The sequence below is a fragment of the Salvelinus alpinus genome, chromosome 7 (genome assembly GCF_045679555.1).
Source record: "Salvelinus alpinus chromosome 7, SLU_Salpinus.1, whole genome shotgun sequence".
NCBI lineage: Eukaryota > Metazoa > Chordata > Actinopteri > Salmoniformes > Salmonidae > Salvelinus > Salvelinus alpinus.
Window position 1 is genome coordinate 83122702 of NC_092092.1, and position 23340 is coordinate 83146041.

The 23340-nt window shown below is 45.5% G+C and overlaps 1 protein-coding gene across 2 annotated transcripts in view; it reads left to right on the forward strand.

The window, feature by feature from the left end:
• The first annotated feature begins 8400 nt into the window (after window positions 1-8400).
• The window catches only part of LOC139581778 (synaptopodin), a 61709-nt gene continuing 46769 nt past the window's right edge, over window positions 8401-23340 (forward strand). Inside the window, exons 1-2 of one of the 2 annotated variants that reach the window (XM_071411933.1) lie at window positions 8401-8522; window positions 22878-23218. The gene's annotated coding sequence lies outside the window, so the exon portion shown is untranslated. Of the gene's footprint in view, window positions 8523-19333; window positions 19700-22877; window positions 23219-23340 lie in introns of those variants that run through there. The other variant, XM_071411934.1, reaches the window with a different exon arrangement.

A 23340-nucleotide genomic window follows, 5' to 3' on the forward strand; every position in this document is an offset into this window, starting at 1 on the left:
CAGCCCCCCCCCCTTCTCTCCCAGCCCCCCTTCTCCCTTTCTCCCCCAGCCCCCCCCCTTCTCCACTTCTCCCCCAGCCCCCCCCTTCTCCACTTCTCCCCCAGCCCCCCCCCTTCTCTCCCAGCCCCCCTTCTCCCTTTCTCCCCCAGCCCCCCCCCCCTTCTCTCCCAGCCCCACCTTCTCCCTTTCTCCCCCAGCCCCCCCCCCTTCTCTCCCAGCCCCCCTTCTCCCTTTCTCCCCCTTCTCCTTTGAACTGTCCCATGGCTGTATCATATTACCTACAGTGAGCAGAGCTGATGGTTTCTGGTGGTAGTGTAGTGACTAAAGGAGCAGACCAGACCAGAGGAGATGTGTATGATTTTAATCAGAGCAGGCCAGGGCTCAAGGCTGTGTCACAAAGGACACATATTCCCTATGTAGTGCACTACTTTTGACCAGAACCTTAAGGGTGCACTATATAGGGAATAGGGTGCCATTTGGGTCACAGACTCTGTAATAACCTCTCCTCTGCATGGTGGAGGGAAGAATCTAGCTGACTTGTGAGGGAATGAAAAACAGATCAGTTAGGAAATTCTAAGCCTCTCTCTCTCTCTCTCTCTCTCTCTCTCTCTCTCTCTCTCTCTCTCTCTCTCTCTCTCTCTCTCTCTCTCTCTCTCTCTCTCTCTCTCTCTCTCTCTCTCTCTCTCTCTCTCTCTCTCTCTCTCTCTCTCTCTCTCTCTCTCTCGCAAAAGTCCCCTCATTCTTTTGATGGAATGTGTGCAAGCATTTCCTCTCGTCTCATCTCGCTCCTTCACTCTTTCATTTTCTCTCCCACACACACAGCTGCCCCCTAGGAGAGGAGGGAGAGAGAGAGGAGAGAGGAGAGAGAGAGGAGAGACCTCAGGGGAGAGGGATTAGGGTGGGGAGAAGGAGGGAGGTATGGAGGAAGTTGGTTTGGGAGAGGGAGGGAGGTATGGAGGGAGTTGGGTGGGGAGAAGGAGGGAAACAGAGGGAGTTGGGTGGGGAGAAGGAGGGAGGTATGGAGGAAGTAGGTTTGGGAGAGTGAGGGATGGAGGTATGGAGGGAGTTGGGTGGGGAGAGGGAGGGGGAGGAGATACGGTGGGAGTTGGTATTTGGTATTTAGTATTTTTTTAGGATCCCCATTAGCTGTTTCAAAAGCAGCAGCTACTCTTCCTGGGGTCCACACAAAACATGAAACATGACATAATACAGAACATTAATAGACAACAGCTCAAGGACAGAACTACATCAATAAAAATGTGTTTTTACAAAAGTTACATGTAGCCTACATATTAATACACATAAACTATCTAGCTCAAATAGAGGACAGGTGTTGTGACGTGAGGTGTTGCTTTATCTGTTTTTTGAAACCAGATGTGCTATTTATTTGAGCAATATGAGATAATGGCTCTATATAATACTGTACGCTTTCTTGAATTTGTTCTGGATTTGGGGACTGTGAAAAGACCCCTGGTGGCATGTCTGGAGGGGTAAGGGTGTGTGTCAGAGCTGTGCGTAAGTTGACTATCCAAACAATTTGTGATTTTCAAACACATTAATGTTTCTTATAAGGAGAAGAAGTGATGCAGTCAGTCTTTCCTCAACTCTTAGCCAAGAGAGACTGGCATGCATAGAATTTATATCGTCCCTCTGATTGCAATGAAAAGCAAAACGTGCCGCTCTGTTCTGGGCCAGCTGCAGCTTAACTAGGTCTTTCCTTGCAGCACTGGACCACACGACTGGACAATAATCAAGATACGACAAAATTAGAGCCTGCAGGACTTGCTTTTTGGAGTGTGGTGTCAAGAAAGCAGAGCATCTCTTTATTACGGACAGACCTCTCTCCATCGTTACAACCATTGAATCTATATGTTTTGACCATGACAGTTTACAATCTAAGGTAACGGCAAGTAATTTAGTCTCCTCAACTTGTTCAACAGCCACACCATTCATTACCAGATTCAGCTGAGGTCTAGAACATAGGGAATGTTTTGTACCAAATACAATGCTCTTAGTTTTAGAGATGTTCAGGACCAGTTTATTACTGGCCACCCATTCCAAAACAGACTGTAACTCTTTGTTAAGGGTTTCAGTGACTTCATTAGCTGTGGTTGCTGATGCGTATATGGTTGAGTCATCATCATACATGGACACACATGCTTTGTTTAATGCTAGTGGCAGGTCATTGGTAAAAATAGAAAAGAGTAGAGGACCTAGAGAGCTGCCCTGCGGTACACCACACTTTACATGTTTGACATTAGAGAAGCTTCCATTAAAGAAAACCCTTTGAGTTCTATTAGATAGATAGCTCTGAATCCACAATATGGCAGAGGTTGAAAAGCCATAACACATACGTTTTTTCAACAACAGGTTATGGACAATAATATCAAAGGCTGCACTGAAATCTAACAGTACAGCTCCCACAATCTTCTTATTATCAATTTCTTTCAACCAATCATCAGTCATTTGTGTCAGTGCAGTACATGTTGAGTGCCCTTCTCTATAAGCGTGCTGAAAATATGTTGTTAATTTGTTTACAGAGAAATAGCATTGTATTTGGTCAAACACCATTTTTTCCAATAGTTTGCTAAGAGCTGGCAGCAAGCTGATAGGTCTGCTGTTAGAACATTCACCAACGCTCTGATAACATGAAACTGCCTAACCAGCTCTGCTAGGGGGAGTAAAATGGTCAGAGTGGGGTGTTCTCTCATTATGTGTCTGGAAGTAGCTAGCCAATGTTAGCCAGTTAGCTTGGGTGCTTGACTGTCGTTGTGAGGTCAGAGCTTTCAGAACAACCCTACTTATTGGGCAGGGTGTCCAGTGTGCTCTCTGAACGCGAAACGCTCTGAATTTACAGACGGATAATCTGGAAGTAGCTGGCAAGTTAGTACAGAACGGTCGGACCCTTAAAGAGATGGGTGGGTCTAAGGCTTAAGAGGGTGTGAACAATGCTGAATGGGTGTTGACAAAGAAGGGCTCTCCAATACTAGTATCAAAACATTGAAAGACGGTTTTTGTCAAAAGTGAGTTTACAAGTTGATCAACTTTCAAAGCAGAATTACATCCCCATTGTTCCTCAACTGTAGTGTATGATCTGCCATTTTGTAGCTCCGAGTCTCTACTTTTATCCAATGTAAAAAACTGAAATTCAAACGTTGCTACATAAGACCGAATCCAGGTGGTGAGTCACATACAGTATAGCCACATTTCCTCTTCTGCTTGCATCACCCATCAAGGTGTTTTGGTACTTCTCTTATGCACTACGCTTTTCAGCTCGTTTACTATACCACAGATCAATATAGTCTACCTGCCTTCTATCCATAGTGCCAATAGTGGTAGGTTGATAATTTGTCCAGAGCTACAACAGGCTAACTCGCAATCATACCACACATAAAATCATTCAAATATGCACCAATTTTCAATATAAATAGCTGATAGGCAGCGTAGAGGCCAGATGAAGCGGAGAGGCCAGGTGTAGCGGAGAGGCCAGGTGCAGCGTAGAGGCCAGGTGCAGCGTAGAGAACAGGTGCAGCGTAGAGACCAGGTGCAGCGGAGAGGCCAGGTGCAGCGTAGAGGCCAGGTGCAGCGGAGAGGCCAGGTGCAGCGGAGAGGCCAGGTGCAGCGTAGAGGCCAGGTGCAGCGGAGAGGCCAGGTGCAGCGTAGAGGCCAGGTGCATCATTGTGCATTAAAGAACAGTGAAGACACGCAGCTCAAAAAGCTCCCCTATTGATCTGGTTTCTGGACAAAAACAGGATCCTACCTAGACTAGCCTACAGCATCAATGAATTACTACTTACGTTATGATTTTCAAGTTAGTACAATTGAGTACAATTCTACTCTAGGTTGTAAACTGCAGTGAAAATCTCATTTGAATAATGTCGGAAAATAATGTTCAACGTTTCATTCCATTTGGATGAGTTGTGGGTCTACTCTGGACAGGTTATAGAAAGAAACACCGGTCTACTAACCACCGGTCCTGGCAACCATCATTACCTACACCTGTTCTCCTTTACTACGCACACTTGAACTTCACTATCACTTTGATTACCTTCCCTTTATTTAACTCTCAGTAGCCCTCAGTCATCAGACAGTATTGGTTTGCTTTCATGTTCAGTACCCATCTCCTGTTTTGTTCATTTGCCTTGAATCTTTGTTATTATTAAACTCTTCTTCTCCATCTGCTTCTTGACTCCCTGCGTATGACGTGACAGAATACTACCTCGCCAATATGGAAGTAGCAGAAGATGACGCCATCTTCCAGACGGTCAAGAAACAGGATCATCTACTCCACCAACACCACGACCAGCTGGTGCAACTGGGTACGGCCCTGGTGGAGGTCCTCCGAGTTTTCCACCGCCTCGACTCCACCAACACCACGACCAGCTGGTGCAACTGGGTACGGCCCTGGTGGAGGTCCTCTGAGTTCTCCACCGCCTCGACTCCACCAACACCACGACCAGCTGGTGCAACTGGGTACGGCCCTGGAGGAGGTCCTCCTCGTTCTCCACCGCCTCGACTCCACCAACACCACGACCAGCTGGTGCAACTGGGTACGACCCTGGAGGAGGTCCTCCTCGTTCTCCACCGCCTCGACTCCACCAACACCACGACCAGCTGGTGCAACTGGGTACAACCCTGAAGGAGGTCCTCCTCGTTCTCCACCGCCTCGACTCCACCAACACCACAACCAGCTGGTGCAACTGGGTACGGCCCTGGTGGAGGTCCTCCTCGTTCTCCTCCGCCTCGACTCCACCAACACCACGACCAGTTGGTGCAACTGGGTACGGACCTGGAGGAGGTCCTCCTCGTTCTCCACCGCCTCGACTCCACCAACACCACGACCAGCTGGTGCAATTGGGTACGACCCTGGAGGAGGTCCTCCTCGTTCTCCACCGCCTCGACTCCACCAACACCGAGACCAGCTGGTGCAACTGGGTACGACCCTGGAGGAGGTCCTCCTCGTTCTCCACCGCCTTGACTCCACCAACACCGAGACCAGCTGGTGCAACTGGGTACGACCCTGGAGGAGGTCCTCCTCGTTCTCCACCGCCTCGACTCCACCAACACCATGACCAGCTGGTGCAACTGAGTACGGACCTGGAGGAGGTCCTCCTCGTTCTCCACCGCCTCGACTCCACCAACACCACGACCAGCTGGTGCAACTGGGTACGGCCCTGGAGGAGGTCCTCCTCGTTCTCCACCGCCTCGACTCCATCAGCTAGGCTCTCAATGCCCCTATCAGAGGGCCTCCTTCAACTGGGTGTCACACTGAGCCAGTCCCCAAGCCTACACAGCCGTCCGCCCAGGTCAGCGATGCCTGACTGTCCCTGCCGGAAAAGTACGATTGTACTCCATCAAAATGCCTTGGATTCCTACTCCAGTGCTCCCTCTATTTCACCAATCAGACGGGAGCCCCCACCACCGAGAGGTCCAAGGTTTCCACGATAATTTCCCTGCTGACCGGGCGGGTGTTGGTGTGGGCTACGGCCGTCTGGGAGAGAGGAGAGGAGGAGATGGGTTCCTGTGAGAGGTTCATGGCTCTGTTCAGGGGATCGTCGACCATCCTCCAGAGGGCAGAGAGGGAGGTGAGTGACTTCTCCAACTCCAACAGGGTGCCCAGACCGCTGCGGAGTATGACCTCACCTTTCGGACTGTGGCAGCCTCCAGCGGATTAAATGAGCCGGCGCGCCGCATTCTTTTCCGGAGAGGACTGCGCGAAGAGGTCCAGATGGAGTTGGCATGTCGGGATGATAACCTATCCTTGGACGCACTCGTCGTGATGGCCATCCATCTGGATAAACTTCTTTGGGAGCGCCGGTGCCCACCTCACCACTCGCTTCCCTCCTTCGGCTGAACCTGAACCCATGAAGGTAAGGGCCACACACCTCTCCGCGGCAGAGCGGCATCACCAGAGACAGCTTCAGCGGTGTCCGGTGCGTCCCAACCTGGGGTACACTAGAGCAGAGGGGCAACCCCTTGACCTTCCGTCTCCCAGGGTAGGTGTGAGTTTTCCATTTTCGTCGTTTTCCGCCAAACCCTTTCTGGTTCCCATTTCACTGGCTGGCTGTCTCCCCAAACCCTTTTTGGTTCCCATTTCACTGGCTGGCTGTCCCCCAAACCCTTTCTGGTTCCCATTTCACTGGCTGGCTGTCCCCCAAACCCTTTCTGGTTCCCATTTCACTGGCTGGCTGTCCCCCAAACCCTTTCTGGTTCCCATTTCACTGGCTGGCTGTCCCCCAAACCCTTTCTGGTTCCCATTTCACTGGCTGGCTGTCCCCCAAACCCTTTCTGGTTCCCATTTCACTGGCTGGCTGTCCCCCAAACCCTTTTTGGTTCCCATTTCACTGGCTGACTGTCCCCCCAACGCTTTTTGGTTCCCATTTCACTGGCTGGCTGTCCCCCAAACCCTTTCTGGTTCCCATTTCACTGGCTGGCTGTCTCCCCAAACCCTTTTTGGTTCCCATTTCACTGGCTGGCTGTCCCCCAAACCCTTTCTGGTTCCCATTTCACTGGCTGGCTGTCCCCCAAACCCTTTCTGGTTCCCATTACACTGGCTGGCTGTCTCCCCAAACACTTTCTGGTTCCCATTTCACTGGCTGGCTGTCCCCCAAACCCTTTCTGGTTCCCATTACACTGGCTGGCTGTCTCCCCAAACACTTTCTGGTTCCCATTTCACTGGCTGGCTGTCCCCCAAGTGTTGTCTCTAAAGCTCTAGTGGACTCCAGTGCCACGTGGAATTTCATCGACCAGGCCCTTGCCTCCTCCCTGAACATAACCTAATATAATTCCAGCATCAAAACTGCGCAACAACCATTCAATTAATGGAAACAGATATGTGAAGAAAAAAAAGTACATTGTGGAGGGAGGTGCATTTAATTTAATGACACCTTAAGTTGGACGAGAACCATTTCCGGTTCCATGTAGAATCCTTTTCACTGAGGGTTCTACATGGAACCCAAAATAGTTATACCTGAAACCCCCAAAAATGTATACCTGGAACCGAGAAGGGGACAGTTGAAGAACCTTTTAGGAACCCTAATGGAACCCTTTTGGAACCATTTTGTAAGGTCCTTCTGTCCTGTGGTCTATGTCCTGATCTCCTGATCTAAATCTCTAGAGGAAATATTCCCCTGTTCTCGACAGGTGACTTCTCTGTTCTGTAACTCACAACATTCAGGGAACCATGTAAACAACTGGCTTGGTCTTTGGTACCACTTTTTTAGTTAAACTTCCTTGCGTATATATTTCATCCTTTGTTCGGCAGATTCTTGTCTCTGAGTTTTATGAAGGGAAAAACGGGGTTGAAAAAGAGAAATGTGGGGGGGGGGGGGGGGGGGGGGGGGCAGGAGGGTGGAGAGAGGAGAGGGGGCTCCCTCCTAGGTCCCCCCCATACATCCATGTATTAAATATGAAAATATATGATAGCATAATGTGTTCAGTATGCAAGCATGAAGGAAACCATATGAACAGGAGGCCAGACAAAGAGCCTACTGTGCTCCAAGTACGACCACACTCCCCCCTCCTCTCCCCTCCCCTTCCCCTCTGTCTTATTCAATTGAGGGAGGAGGAGAGAGAGAGAGAGAGAGAGAGAGAGAGAGAGAGAGAGAGAGAGAGAGAGAGAGAGAGAGAGAGAGAGAGAGAGAGAGAGAGAGAGAGAGAGCATACAGGCAGACAGACAGTCCTTATAAAACAGTAAGAGAGAGAGAGAGAGAGAGAGAGAGAGAGTTTACAGGCAGACAGACAGGCCTTATAAAACAGAAAGAGAGAGAGAGAGAGAGAGAGAGAGAGAGAGAGAGAGAGAGAGAGAGACAGAGACAGAGACAGAGACAGAGACAGAGAGAGAGAGAGAGAGAGAGAGAGAGAGAGAGAGAGAGAGAGAGAGAGAGAGAGAGAGAGAGACAGAGAGACAGAGAGAGAGAGACAGAGAGAGAGAGAGAGAGAGAGAGAGAGAGAGAGAGAGAGAGAGAGAGAGAGGGAGAGGGAGACAGAGAGGGAGAGAGAGAGAGAGAGAGAGAGGGAGAGAGAGAGAGAGAGAGAGAGAGCAGAGAGACAGAGAGACAGAGAGACAGAGAGACAGAGAGACAGAGAGACAGAGAGAAAGAGACAGAGAGACAGAGACAGAGAGAGAGAGAGAGAGAGAGAGAGAGAGAGAGAGAGAGAGAGAGAGAGAGAGAGAGAGAGAGAGAGAGAGAGAGAGAGAGAGAGAGAGAGAGAGAGAGAGAGAGAGAGAGAGAGAAAGTCTTGCTCAGGGAGAGAGGGGAAAGGGGGGAGTCCTACTCAGAGAGAGAGAGAGAGAGAGAGAGAGAGAGAGAGAGAGAGAGAGAGAGAGAGAGAGAGAGAGAGAGAGAGAGAGAGAGAGAGAGAGAGAGAGAGAGAGAGAGAGAGAGAGAGAGAGAGAGAGAGAAAGAGATATGAGAGAGTTCGACCCAGACAGAGGTAGAAGGGTTGAGCCCTGAAGAGCTAAAAAAGGGGCAGGACAAACTAGCCCAGCGCCTTGCACACACAGACCCACCGGAGTACAGGTGAGCTGCAACTACTACAGTACATACTACTGTACAGCTGCTATCTGTTATACAGGAAACATCTACAATCAGTTGCTTTGTAACGTCTAGATTATACTATTTGGCACAGTGACGTTTAGAAGCATGTGGACTTGTACTTTGAGTTTTACCTATAGTTAATGATGTTGATCATTGAAGTTGTGAGACTCTATCTCCCCGAGGGTGACCAGAGTGCATGGGACTAAAAAAAAATACAAATGGGGGAAACATGAACTCTGAACTGTTAACCTTTGAACTAACTGATGAAAAACATCTGTCGTTGTTGTTTTGTTACTTTCCCTCTGTGCTGCAGGTTTGCAGAGGGGGCTGGTTAATTAACTGGTGGTTACATTAGCACTGTTGTCATCTTGAGCTGTCACTGATAGACTAGTCTATTGTCTTGACTGTGACTGTGTAGAGCCCTGATGTGGCCAGCCCTGGTTAGAGACTTAGAGCAGCGGTTTGTCACGTTGCCTGTGACTGTGGGACTTGAGCAGCGGTCTTGCGACTTGACTGTGTGGACCTGATGTGGCCAGCCCTGGTTTGGGACTTAGAGCAGCGGTCTATTGTCTTGACTGTGAGTGTGTGGAACCCTGATGTGGCCAGCCCTGGTTTGGGACTTAGAGCAGCGGTGTATTGCCTTGACTGTGACTGTGTGGAGCCTTGATGTGGCCCGCCCTGGTTTGGGACTTAGAGCAGCGGTGTATTGCCTTGACTGTGACTGCGTGGAGCCCTGATGTGGCCAGCCCTGGTTAGGGACTTAGAGCAGCGGTCTATTGTCTTGACTGTGACTGCGTGGAGCCCTGATGTGGCCAGCCTGGTTAGAGACTTAGAGCAGCGGTGTATTGCCTTGACTGTGACTGCGTGGAGCCCTGATGTGGCCAGCCCTGGTTTGGGACTTAGAGCAGCGGTCTATTGTCTTGACTGTGACTGTGTGGAACCCTGATGTGGACAGCCCTGGTTAGGGACTTAGAGCAGCGGTGTATTGCCTTGACTGTGACTGCGTGGAGCCCTGATGTGGCCAGCCCTGGTTTGGGACTTAGAGCAGCGGTCTATTGCCTTGACTGTGACTGCGTGGAGCCTTGATGTGGCCAGCCCTGGTTTGGGACCAGCAGCGGTGTAGTGTAACGTTAGACGATGTAACAGATGGAGGGTTGAGACTGTATTGTCTTACCTTCCTGTGATACAGCAGGTGATGGTTAAAGAGAGCCATAACAGTCGGGTTGTTTTACCATATGTTAATTCATTCATTCATTAATTAGTTATTGCATATGTAGCGTATTCATGTCGATGCATGAAATCGACACCTCATTTATTTAGGTAACTGTGTTGATGTCTTGGGAATGTAGTAATACTTTTACATAACATGTAATAAACAGCTAATTAATCGTTTTGCTTTAACAAAACTGGTACAATGCCAAAACATTTAATTTTTATTCTCACAATGGCTTTTATGTGGTTGTTTCAGAGTGCTGCCACACTGAACAAAACAATATTAACACAACATGCAACAATTCCAAAGATTTTACTCTGGCTCCCGAGTGACGCAGCGGTCTAATGCACTGCATCTCAATGTAAGAGGTGTCACTACAGACCCTGGTTCAAATCCAGACTGTATCATATTGAGCTGTGATTTGGGAGTCCAATAGGGTGGTGCACAATTGTACGGGGTAGGCTATCATTGTCAATAAGAATTTGTTCTTAACTGATTTGCCTAGTTAAATTATTCATTTGATATTAATGAATTAGGCCCTAATCTATGGAATGCGGAGGCCCAGTCACTTGGGAGCCAGACCCAGAATTAGTTTTTCCCTACAAAAGGGCTTAATTACGGACAGAAATACTCCTCAGCACCCTTGGAGATGGCTTATGGTAGAGAAATTAACATAACATGATTTGGCAACAGCTTTGGTGGATATTCCTGCAGTCAGCGTGCCAATTGCATGCTACCACAAATCTTGAGACATCTGTGGCATTGTGTTGTGTGACAAAACTGCACATTTTAGAGTGGCCTTTTATTGTCCCCAGCACAAGGTGCACCTGTGTAATGATCATGCTGTTTAATCAGCTTCTTGATATGCCACATCTGTCAGGGGTAAATGGATAATCTTGCCAAAGGAGAAATTCTCACTTAACAGGGATGTAAACACATTGGTGCACAACATTTTAGAGATGGTTTTTGTGCGTATTGAACATTCCTGTGATATTTTATCTCGGCCCATGAAACACAGGACCAAAACGTTTTAAATATTTTTCTTAAGTGTATTTTGGCTTCAGAGGGGAGAGGGTGAGCTTAAGATTCTGGCTGACTATGATATGCCACACCTGTCAGGTGGATGGATTATCTTGGCAAAGGAGAAATTCTCACTGACAGGGATGTTAACAAATTTGTGCAGAAAAAAAAGATAATTAAGCTATTTGTGCGTATAGAAAATTTCTGGAAATGTTTTATTTCAGCTCATGAAACATGAGACCAATACTTTACATGTTGCGTTTATATTGTTGTTAAATATTTCAGCACCTCCCTTCTCTGAAGATTTAAACTCTTAAGTGATTGATTCCATCTTCTAAGAGTTTCGGATGAAATAAACTCTTGGCATGCTGTGTTGGTTTTACACACCTATTGTAGGTAATCTATTTATAATTTAATCATCATTTAATGTTCTCCACCTGCAGCTCCCAGTGTGGGCTGTTTCACATCTCACACACTGAATTACAGGCTTTATTCTCACATAATGTAGGAGACTAAATATGAGAGAGAGAGAGAGAGAGAGAGAGAGAGAGAGAGAGAGAGAGAGAGAGAGAGAGAGAGAGAGAGAGAGAGAGAGAGAGAGAGAGAGAGAGAGAGAGAGAGAGAGAGAGAGAGAGAGAGAGAGAGAGAGAGAGAGAGAGAGAGAGAGAGAGAGAGAACATCATTTCTGAGGTTGATTGAAGTTTGTGCTTGACTTTGTTTAGATTTTTAGTCATCACCTCCAACACAAGCCAAGGCATGCCGGGGCTATCACTGCCCCCCTCCCTCCACCCCTTCTCATTCTTCTCACTCCTCCTCCTCCTCTTCTGAAGAGGAATCACAAACCAGGAATGCCATTTTTTTTTTTTTGCAAAACCCTAAAATTATTTTGGAGGTCATTAAATGGCCCTTTGTGTCTGAGCAGGATAGAGTCGAGTCGAGCCTACTAAACCCATGTCTGTGTGTGTACCTACAGCCCCCAGGGGGTTGTCATGGCAACCTGTCAGTCAAGGTATGCACCAGCCTGAATAATATGGCATAGGTAACGGATACACTTGAAATCCTCTCAGGAATGCTCTCTCTCTCACTCGTCTGATATTCATACTCACATATCACATTATTCTATTAGTACATAGAGTGGGTACTGCTTAGAGTGGGTATTACATAGAGTGGGTATTACATAGAGTGGGTATTACATAGAGTGGGTACTACATAGAGTGGGTTCGGCAGAGTGGGTATTACATAGAGTGGGTATTACATATAGTGGGTATTACATAGAGTGGGTATTACATAGAGTGGGTATTACATAGAGTGGGTATTACATAGAGTGGGTATTACATAGAGTGGGTATAGAGTGGGTATTACATAGAGTGGGTATTACATAGAGTGGGCATAGAGTGGGTATTACATAGAGTGGGTATTACATAGAGTGGGTATTACATAGAGTGGGCATAGAGTGGGTATTACATAGAGTGGGTATTACATATAGTGGGTATTACATAGAGTGGGTATTACATAGAGTGGGTATTACATAGAGTGGGTATTACATAGAGTGGGTATTACATAGAGTGGGTATTACATAGAGTGGGTATTACATAGAGTGGGTATAGAGTGGGTATTACATAGAGTGGGTATAGAGTGGGTATTACATAGAGTGGGTATTACATAGAGTGGGTATTACATAGAGTGGGTATTACATAGAGTGGGTATTACATAGAGTGGGTATTACATAGGGTGGGTATTACATAGAGTGGGTATTACATAGAGTGGGTATTACATAGAGTGGGTATTACATAGAGTGGGTACTACATAGAGTGGGTATTACATAGAGTGGGTATTACATAGAGTGGATATTACATAGAGTGGGTATTACATAGATTGAGTACTATAAAGAGTGGGTATTACATAGAGTGGGTATTACATAGAGTGGGTATTACATAGAGTGGGTATTACATAGAGTGGGTATTACATAGAGTGGGTATTACATAGAGTGGGTACTACATAGAGTGGGTATTACATAGAGTGGGTATTACATAGAGTGGATATTACATAGAGTGGGTATTACATAGATTGAGTACTATAAAGAGTGGGTATTACATAGAGTGGGTATTACATAGAGTGGGTATTACATAGAGTGGGTATTACATAGAGTGGGTATTACATAGAGTGGGTATTACATAGAGTGGGTATTACATAGAGTGGGTATTACATAGAGTGGGTACTGTATGGCAGTATATAGACATGTGCACTGCAGACAGGTGAACGGTATGACAGTACTGTTAAGGTAAACTCATAGACAGGTAAACTCATAGACAGGTAAACTGCAGACAGGTGAACTGACAGACAGGTGAACTGCTAGACAGGTAAACTGATAGACAGGTGAACTGATAGACAGGTGAACTGATAGACAGGTAAACTGCAGACAGGTGAACTGACAGACAGGTAAACTGATAGACAGGTGAACTGATAGACAGGTGAACTGAAAGACAGGTGAACTGACAGACAGGTAAACTGATAGACATGTGAACTGATAGACAGGTGAACATATAAACAGGTGAACTGACAGACAGGTGAACTGCTAGACAGGTAAACTGATAGACAGGTGAACTGATAGACAGGTGAACATATAGACAGGTAAACTGCAGACAGGTGAACTGGGTCAGAGGGCGATGGAGTCAGGGAGCGATGGAGTCAGGGGGCGATGGGGTCAGGGGGTGATGGAGTCAGGGGGAAATGGGGTCAGAGGGCGATGGAGTCAGAGGGCGATGGAGTCAGGGGGCGATGGAGTCAGGGAGCGATGGAGTCAGGGGGCGATGGAGTCAGGGGGCGATGGAGTCAGGGGGCGATGGGGTCAGGGGGCGATGGAGTCAGGGGGCGATGGGGTCAGAGGGCGATGGAGTCAGGGAGCGATGGAGTCAGGGAGCGATGGAGTCAGGGGGCGATGGAGTCAGAGGGCGATGGGGTCAGGGGGCGATGGAGTCAGGGGGCGATGGAGTCAGGGGGCGATGGGGTCAGGGGGCGATGGGGTCAGGGGGCGATGGGGTCAGGGGGCGATGGGGTCAGGGGACGATGGAGTCAGGGAGCGATGGGGTCAGGGGGCGATGGGGTCAGGGGGCGATGGGGTCAGGGAGCGATGGAGTCAGGGGGCGATGGGGTCAGGGGGAGATGTTGTCAGGGAGCGATGGGGTCAGGGGGCGATGGGGTCAGGGGGCGATGGGGTCAGGGGTTGATGGGGTCAGGGGGAGATGTTGTCAGGGAGCGATGGGGTCAGGGGGCGATGGGGTCAGGGGGCGATGGGGTCAGGGGGCGATGGGGTCAGGGAGCGATGGAGTCAGGGAGCGATGGGGTCAGGGGGCGATGGGGTCAGTGAGTGTTGGATGTTCCTGAACTTCAAATCCACAATTACATCATAATTCTACACATCCAAAACCTCATCTCGGTACCCAGAACCACATCTCCTGCATGAGAGACAATCCACAACCAGATCACTGGTGGATTTGCTGGTAGTTCTGAATTAAAAGCCCAAACACGAGGGTTGTATAATTCAGCTCAGGATTTTTGAGGGATATATTAAGTCATGTTGATGTTTGTGGAATACATCCAAGCAGCATGACTGTGGTTTAATTGGTAATTATGAAGAGGTCGGGTAGTTCAGGGTTTAAAGTTTATTTTATTTTATTTTAATTCTGCTGATATTGTCTAGATTATGAAGTTATGAATGAGGAGAAACACAAAGGTTATAAAGTTCAGGATCTGAAGCTCCCGGTGAAGCTCCCGGTGAAGCTCCCGGTGAAGCTCCCGGTGAAGCTCCCGGTGAAGCTCCCGGTGAAGCTCCCGGTGAAGCTCCCGGTGATTTCACTGTAGGGTTAGTGGTATTTTTCAATACAGACAGACAGAGGTAGTGTAGTCCAGGATTTGAGAGATAGTAAAACATTTGTGACGTCTTGCTCATGTTTTTCTGAACTAGGAAGTTGTCTAACATTTGTCTAAATTATGAAGGGAGTCGTGTAGTTCGGGATTTGAAGGATATATTAAGACAGTTGAACATCTTGTTGATGTTTGCCTGCCAGATTTAGTAACTCAGTGCTTTCCCAGTGATTTCATGTCAGTCTGAAGGACTCCAACACATGTTCACAGTCTTGTGGAGAACAAATATTTACAGATTATATTAAAAGATTTTAATCAGAACCCGAATTCTAGACATTCTTCCAGCTGATGTCCTCAACAGAACAGATGGTCGCCACTTTGTAGATCCAAGATTGTAAACATCAACTTGATGTGAACGTGTTGAAATATACTCAACTGTAGTCAACATCCGTATCTCAAACTTCCCTTGTGATGAAATCTGTCAGAATGATGGTGTACAGTATACGGAATAATACAAAACCCAACCTTGTATGAAATAAAACGTGGCAAACTCAAAATGAGGTCGTAAAATCTAAACGATGAAAACCAGATTGATGTCAGCACATCTGTCCTCCTTCCTTCACACTTCAACAGGAATCAAAGAGACCTCTTGTCATTAATGTGTTCCAAATGATATACTATACGTAAGTAGTGTACTATATAGGGGATAGGGAGCAAGTTGTTAAGTAGACATTGTGTCTTTTCCTCCTCTCACGTTGGTCTCGGGTTCGGACACATCCGGTACCCACGAGGCGGACCACCTCATTTCAACGTGGTGGAAAATTGGGTTAATATTTTGGTAGGTAACGTTGATCAATTAGAGTCCAAACCTATTTTCACACACTCATAAAAATAAAAGCCAAAAGTTTGTTGAATTCCAAATGTCTTATCACACTGTGCTTTCAACCAGTTAAAAAGCACAGCAAAGTGTGTAACACAACTTGGTGTGTTATAGTTGTGTTTTGATCTAATAGCAGGACCAAATGACCTGGGTTGGAGTTAGTTGATATTACACTAAAGTACATGGTGCAAGTGATCAAGACCGTTTGAGATGCTGTGCATATTACTATAGCAATTGTGAAGATTTCCACTGACCTGACCCATGACCCATGACCCAGACCCATGACCCTGACCCAAGACCCTGAACGCTTTCTATGATTACATAAGAAGACATTTATTGTTACTGTAACGGCTGTTGGAAGGAGAGGACCAAGGTGCAGCGTGGTACGTGTCCATATTTATTAAATTAACACTAAAATAACAAAAATAACAAAGAGAACGACCGAAACAGTTCTGGCTGGTGCAGACACACAACAGAAAACAACTACCCACAAAACACAGGTGGGAAAAGGCTACCTAAGTATGGTTCTCAATCAGAGACAACGATAGACAGCTGCCTCTGATTGAAAACCACACCCGGCCAAACACATAGAAATTGACAACATAGAACAAAAACATAGAATGCCCACCCCAACTCATGCCCTGACCAACCAAAATAGAGACATAAAAATAATCTCTAAGGTCAGGGCGTGACAGTTAGAGTAAACTCAGAATGTGGCCATGGATGTGTTACTCATTTTTAAGGTTGAATAAATACTGTTACATTTGTTTGTAAGATAGCCGTAACATTTACAAGTAGTATTGAATTGTGTTTGGTTGACAACGCAACCAAATATCAACATTTAAAAGGAGATGTATCTGCTGCTTTGATAGTTCCATCTGAGCCACCGGCTTAATCCCGTTCTTTAACTTTTTGTTTTTGTTTGAGACGGAGACGTGAATCCAACATATAATTTGTTAACTTGTCGACAAGTTAATAGTCGATTTACTGTATTGCAAAAGTAATATTGAATTGTGTTTGGTTGTCAACACAACAAAATATCAACTTTTGAAGGAGATGTGTTTTCTGCTTGGATAGTTCCATCGGTCCCCCTGACTTAGTCTGGCTTAATTCTTTTAACTGTGTGCCGCTGAGTGTGTCTTTCATTCCAGTTTGTCTACAAATACAAATTAACAATTGATATGTTGGATTCACATACCCATTTCAACCAAAAATGTAAGTTAAAGAATAGGACTATATCAAATAAAATGTTAAATGCATGTTAAACACAGTTTAATTTCATTAATTTCAAAAATTTTGGGATGAGATGGAGACTTGAATCCTACATATCAAAACAAATTTGATTTGTCACATACACATATTTATGCAGATGTTATTGTGGGTGTAGCGAAATGCTTGTGTTCCCTAGATCCAACGGTCCAGTAACACTTTACAATTCACAACAATGGGGCCTCCCAGGTGGCGCAGTGGTCTAGGGCTGTGCCGCCAGACACTCTGGGTTCGCGCCCTGGCTCTGTCGCAGTCGGCCGCGACCGGGAGGTCCGTGGGGCGACGCACAATAGGTTCTGTTCCTAGCGTCCGGGTTAGGGGGGGTTTGGCCGGTAGGGATATCCTTGTCTCATCGCGCACTAGCGACTCCTGTGGCGGGCCGGGCGCAGTGCGCGCTAACCAGGTTGCCAGGTGCACGGTGTTTCCTCCGACACATTGGTGCGGCTGGCTTCCGGGTTGGATGCGCGCTGTGTAGTTTAGTTGACTTTGAGGTAGAGGTTATTTTCCTGGCACCGCTCCGCCAGGGCCCTCACCTCCTCCCTGTAGGCCGTCTCGTCATTGTTGGTAATCAGGCCTACCACTGTTGTGTAGTCTGCTAACTTGATGATTGAGTTGGAGGCGTGAACGGCAACACAGTCATGGATGAAAAGGGAGTACAGGAGGGGGCTGAGCACGCACCCTTGTGGAGCCCCCTGTGTTGAAGATCAGCAAAGTGGAGGTGTTGTTTCTTACCTTCACCACCTGGGGGGCGGCCCGTCAGGAAGTCCAGGACCCAGTTGAACGGTGCGAGGTTCAGACCCAGGGTCCCGAGCTTAATGATGAGTTTGGAGGGAACTATGGCGTTGAATGCTGAGCTGTAGTCAATGTATTATTTACTTTATGATTGACTTTGAAATCAACCCCGTGCTTGAAACCCTAGACGTACACGTCTTGTCTATTTTTTAATTGAATCCTGGGTTGAACTGAAACAATATTTGTTGATGCCTTCCGTAATGCCATATAGGCCTAAATAGTATCATTGATGATATAGTGATAAAAATATGGTTACATTTCATTTGCTGAACCTACTACTTTTGGAATGACTTTGACAGCAAACAGTGAATCTATTAAAATGGAGATCAAGCAGTAGTCATTCTCACGACAGCACATTGGTCAGTGACAAGTATCAATGATAAACAGGACTGGTTAAATCACTAACTGAAGTTAAATCACCTCTCCAGTAGTAGTTGTTGCCAATTTATTTATTTATTTTTATATAGCGGATATTACTTTTAAGATATGACATTGTATTTTCAAAGGTACAAATTCAACATATTTTGTACAAGGTTAGTCTATGTTGAAAATTGGTTACCATGACTACATGAACCTTACCCTACCAAAACGTTTGTGTGACTTTTTTCTCAAATCCAATGTTTTTTTCCACATAGATTCCATGTCACAGTATGTTGACAAATTATGTTGAAACAATGTTGATTTTACCAGTTTGTGCCCCTAGAATAGTGTGTGAAATGCATTGTTTTGGATGAGTGTGTGTGTGTGTGTGTGTGTGTGTGTGTGTGTGTGTGTGTGTGTGTGTGTGTGTGTGTGTGTGTGTGTGTGTGTGTGTGTGTGTGTGTGTGTGTGTGTGTGTGTGTGTGTGTGTGTGTGTGTGTGTGTGTGTGTGTGTCAGTGGTGTAAATTACATAAGTAAAAATACTTTTAAGTACTTTTTTTGGGGGTATCTGTACTTAACTTTATTATTTATAGTTTTGACAACTTTTACTTTTACTTCACTACATTCCTAAAGAAAATAATGTATTTTTTACTCCGTACATTTTCCCTGACAACCAAAAGTACTTGTTACATTTTGAATGCTTAGCAGGACAGGAAAATGGTCAAATTCAAGCACTTATCAAGAGAACAAGTAGTCATCCCTACTGCCTCCGGCCTGGCGGACTCACTAAACACAAATGCATTGTTGTGTAAATAATGTGTTGGAGTGTGGGAGCGTGCCCCTGGCTATCTGTACATTTTAAAAACAAGAAAATGGTGCTGTCTGCTTAGCTTAATAGAAGGAATTTTAAATGATTTATACTTTTACGTTTGACACTTAAGTATATTTAAAACCAAATACTTTTAGACTTTTACTCAAGTAGAATTTCACTGGCTGACTTTCACTTTTACTTGTGTAACTTTCTATTAAGGTATCTATACTTTTGGGTATCTATACAATTGGGTACTTTTTTCCAACCACTGGTGTGTGTGTACCTCTGTGCATGCGTGCCAATATGTTTATGGGTTTGGGGCCGATTGTCTTTGTTTTGGGGTCGTTAGGGGGTCATGGAAAACAACACTGTTCTTTGTTGTCTGTGTGACTTGACTATCACGTTGAACGTGACTCACAAACACAACAATCCGACAAGTCTGATCAGGGATGGGACACACTCCTCCTCTCTCTCTTCTCCCTCTCTTTCTCTCTCTCCTCTCTCTCCTCCCTCTCTTTCTCTCTCTCCTCTCTCTTCTCCCTCTCTTTCTGTCTCTCTCTCTCTCTCTCCCCCCTCTCGCTCTTCTCCCTCTATCTCTTTCTCTCTCCCCCCATCTCTCTCTTCTCCCTCTCTTTCTCTCTCCCTCTCTCTCTTCTCCCTCTCTTTCTCTCTCCCTCTCTTTCTCTCTCCATCTTTCTCTCCCCCTCTCTCTCTCTTCTCTTTCTTTCTCTCTACCTCTCTCTCTCTTTCTCCCTCTCTACTCTCTTCTAACTCTCTCTCTCTCTCTCTCTCTCTTTCTCTTTCTGTCTCTCTCTCTCTGACCCAGTCTGATGTAGACAAGTCTACCACTTGTTGACAGGAGTCTGGCCCATGTGGCTACCCACCTCTTCCTTAATGGTATCCTGTCTAAGGCCTGGGAGACCAAGCCAGCTCTCTGAACAGTGTATGGGTATGTATGTGATTCTGTGAACTGATTATATTCTGCTCTGTTTGTGTCAGTTGGTCGTCTGCTTTGTTACTGTTGAAAACGTCTGATTAGAATGTTAATGTAATTCGTTAGCTGTTTTTAATTGTATTTCTACACCCTGGGTATTTCTAAAGCAACATAACAGTTCAACCAGAGTGGACGTTGTATTTATAACGTGCATCATTCTAAATCCTGACTGTGAAAACCCAAAGGCTTCAGGCTTTAGTTGAACTAACTACTTAAAGTTAGTCATTCAAACTCAAACCAGATGTTTGCATGTGATTCAAACAGCAGAGGTTAACTAACCTATTCATGTCAATGCAGAACAGAGGACTTCTTATACCCGGCAGCTATACCTCCATAACTAGTATGCACACCTGCGTTTTGTCTGGAGCTTTTCTCTTCTCCTGCGGTCACATTACTTACGGGAACAAAGAGAAAGCAGTACGGTGGTGGACAGATGGCCCAAATCACACCCTTTCCCCTTATATACAGACAGAAGTGCACTATGTTTGACCAGAGACCTGTAGGTGGACTATAGGGAATACAAGATGCCATTTGGGACTCAGAAAAACAGGCTGGTCTGATGAAGAGGTTCTGTTCCACTGTGTTATCTGTCTCTATCAGTAATACATTATGAAGAGGTTCTGTTCCACTGTGTTATCTGTCTCTATCAGTAATACATTATGAAGAGGTTCTGTTCCACTGTGTTATCTGTCTCTATCAGTAATACATTATGGAGAGGTTCTGTTCCACTGTGTTATCTGTCTCTATCACTAATATATTATGAAGAGGTTCTGTTCCACTGTGTTATCTGTCTCTATCAGTAATACATTATGAAGAGGTTCTGTTCCACTGTGTTATCTGTCTCTATCAGTAATACATTATGGAGAGGTTCTGTTCCACTGTGTTATCTGTCTCTATCACTAATACATTATGAAGAGGTTCTGTTCCACTGTGTTATCTGTCTCTATCAGTAATACATTATGAAGAGGTTCTGTTCCACTGTGTTATCTGTCTCTATCAGTAATACATTATGGAGAGGTTCTGTTCCACTGTGTTATCTGTCTCTATCACTAATACATTATGGAGAGGTCCTGTTCAATGAGGAGCCGGACTGATCTGAAAACATTCCTGTATATCATCAGATGATGTAACTTTTTCAACCAGCCTGGTCACTAGAAATATACTTCGATCTCAGACGTTTGAAAAGGTCCTGAACACGTCGCTATATTCCTTCCTCGGCATATACAGAATACCAACCAGGAAACACAAACAACAGTCCCAGTGCAGTCCTTTTCCACACACACACACACACGCACAGGTTCATCCCTCCTTGTCTAATGTAATAATTTATAGACTGAAACATGTCCCTCCTTGTCTAATGTAATCCTTTATAAACTTAAACATGTCTATCCTTCTTTAATGTAATCCTTTATAGACTGAAACATGTCTGTCCTTCGTTAATGTAATCCTTTATAGACTGAGACATCAAGCATGTCATCATTAGTCCACATTAACCTTGTCAGCACCTGAGTGTAATACAATACAATATATCTCCTCTCACCACCGGGGCCGAGGCAGATGGAGATAAAGCTAATAGCTGGCAGCTTTAGGCGTTTAGTGAGATTTCCTGACATGAATGAGTCCTGACCTTTCCTTCACCTGTAGGAGAACACTGGGGTTATCCTTCCTCATGTTCACAACTCTTAATAAAGCTTTTCCTGTTCTCTCTCTCTCTCTCTCTCTCTCTCTCTCTCTCTCTCTCTCTCTCTCTCTCTCTCTCTCTCTCTCTCTCTCTCTCTCTCTCTCGCTCTCTCTCTCGCTCTCTCCCTCTCGCTCTCTCCCTCTCCCTCTCCCTCTCCCTCTCTAGTAAATGTCATTCATATACAACATCTGTTCTGTTGTTTTGTCATCACATGTTAAGATTAAACACGGACAGTTTTGCAGTTTCGATGAGGCTAAAACAAATACACATTTTGACCTGGAGAGGTTCTGCTGGTGTGGCTAAAAGGTTCTTCCAAGCATCTTTACTTCTAAGAGTGTCAACCTAGGAGCATTGGATGGCCACTCCTCTTTCTGTATCAAGCAATTGTAATCAGTGGCGCACCGCAGTTTTGCCAGCACCTGACTTCTCTACACATTTTGCCATGGGGCAAAAGAGAAAAATGTGCAGTTTTCATATATAATCTCATGCTATTCTACACATTTTACCATGAGGCTGAGAGAAAATGTTGCTGTTTTAAAGCTAATTTCCTGCGATTATACACATTTTGCCACGGGGCAGAGAGAACATTTGCATTTTTAAAGCGGCAATCAGCAGTTGAAACAATAACAGTGTGTTTTCCCCGCCCCTGTTTTGGATACAAACGGGCCTGGAGAAATGTAACCACTCTCAGATTAATAGACAGAGCTATGGATGCAAGGACTGACCATCCATAATATAAACATGATAGATATAACCGTGTTTTGAGCCTGTGGGTCCATCTCACACTGAATACATCAGTGAGTCATGGAGGGTAGAAATGAATTCAGTTTACAGATGAATACATCAGTGAGTCATGGAGGGTAGAAATGAATTCAGTTTACAGATGAATACATCAGTGAGTCATGGAGGGTAGAAATGAATTCAGTTTACAGATGAATACATCAGTGAGTCAGAGAGGGTAGAAATGAATTCAGTTTACAGATGAATACATCAGTGAGTCAGAGAGGGTAGACATGAATTCAGTTTACAGATGAATACAGGGAGGGTAGACATGAATTCAGTTTACAGATGAATACAGGGAGGGTAGACATGAATTCAGTTTACAGATGAATACAGGGAGGGTAGACATGAATTCAGTTTACAGATGAATACAGGGAGGGTAGACATGAATTCAGTTTACAGATGAATACATCAGTGAGTCAGAGAGGGTAGACATGAATTCAGTTTACAGATGAATACAGGGAGGGTAGACATGAATTCAGTTTACAGATGAATACAGGGAGGGTAGACATGAATTCAGTTTACAGATGAATACAGGGAGGGTAGACATGAATTCAGTTTACAGATGAATACAGGGAGGGTAGACATGAATTCAGTTTACAGATGAATACAGGGAGGGTAGACATGAATTCAGTTTACAGATCTTCTTCTTCTTCTTCTCCTGTCTTTCAGATGGTAGTGTTCCAGACCTGGACACTGCACGGGCTCGGAGACAGAACCAGCGGAGATCAGCCTCTCATGACAACAACCGCTTTACTCTACCCAGAATCCTACAGCACCATGTTCTACCGTACACTCCTTCAATAGGGACTGGAGAGACAGAACACCCAGACTTAGAGTTGAAGTATCACCCAGACTGGATAAACAACCAACTTCCCTTAACATAGACATTGTTATCTCTCCCCCCCTGAAACAACCTAAATAAACCAACTGACAGATCGACTTGCAGAGGGATCAGACTGAGAACTCTGCTGCCTGGGCCTCAGCTCAAATGACAATGTATGGATATAATGGTAATGTATAGATATAATGGTAATGTATGGATATAATGGTAATGTATTCATATAATGGTAATGTATGGATATAATGGTAATGTATGGATATAATGGTAATGTATTCATATAATGGTATTGTA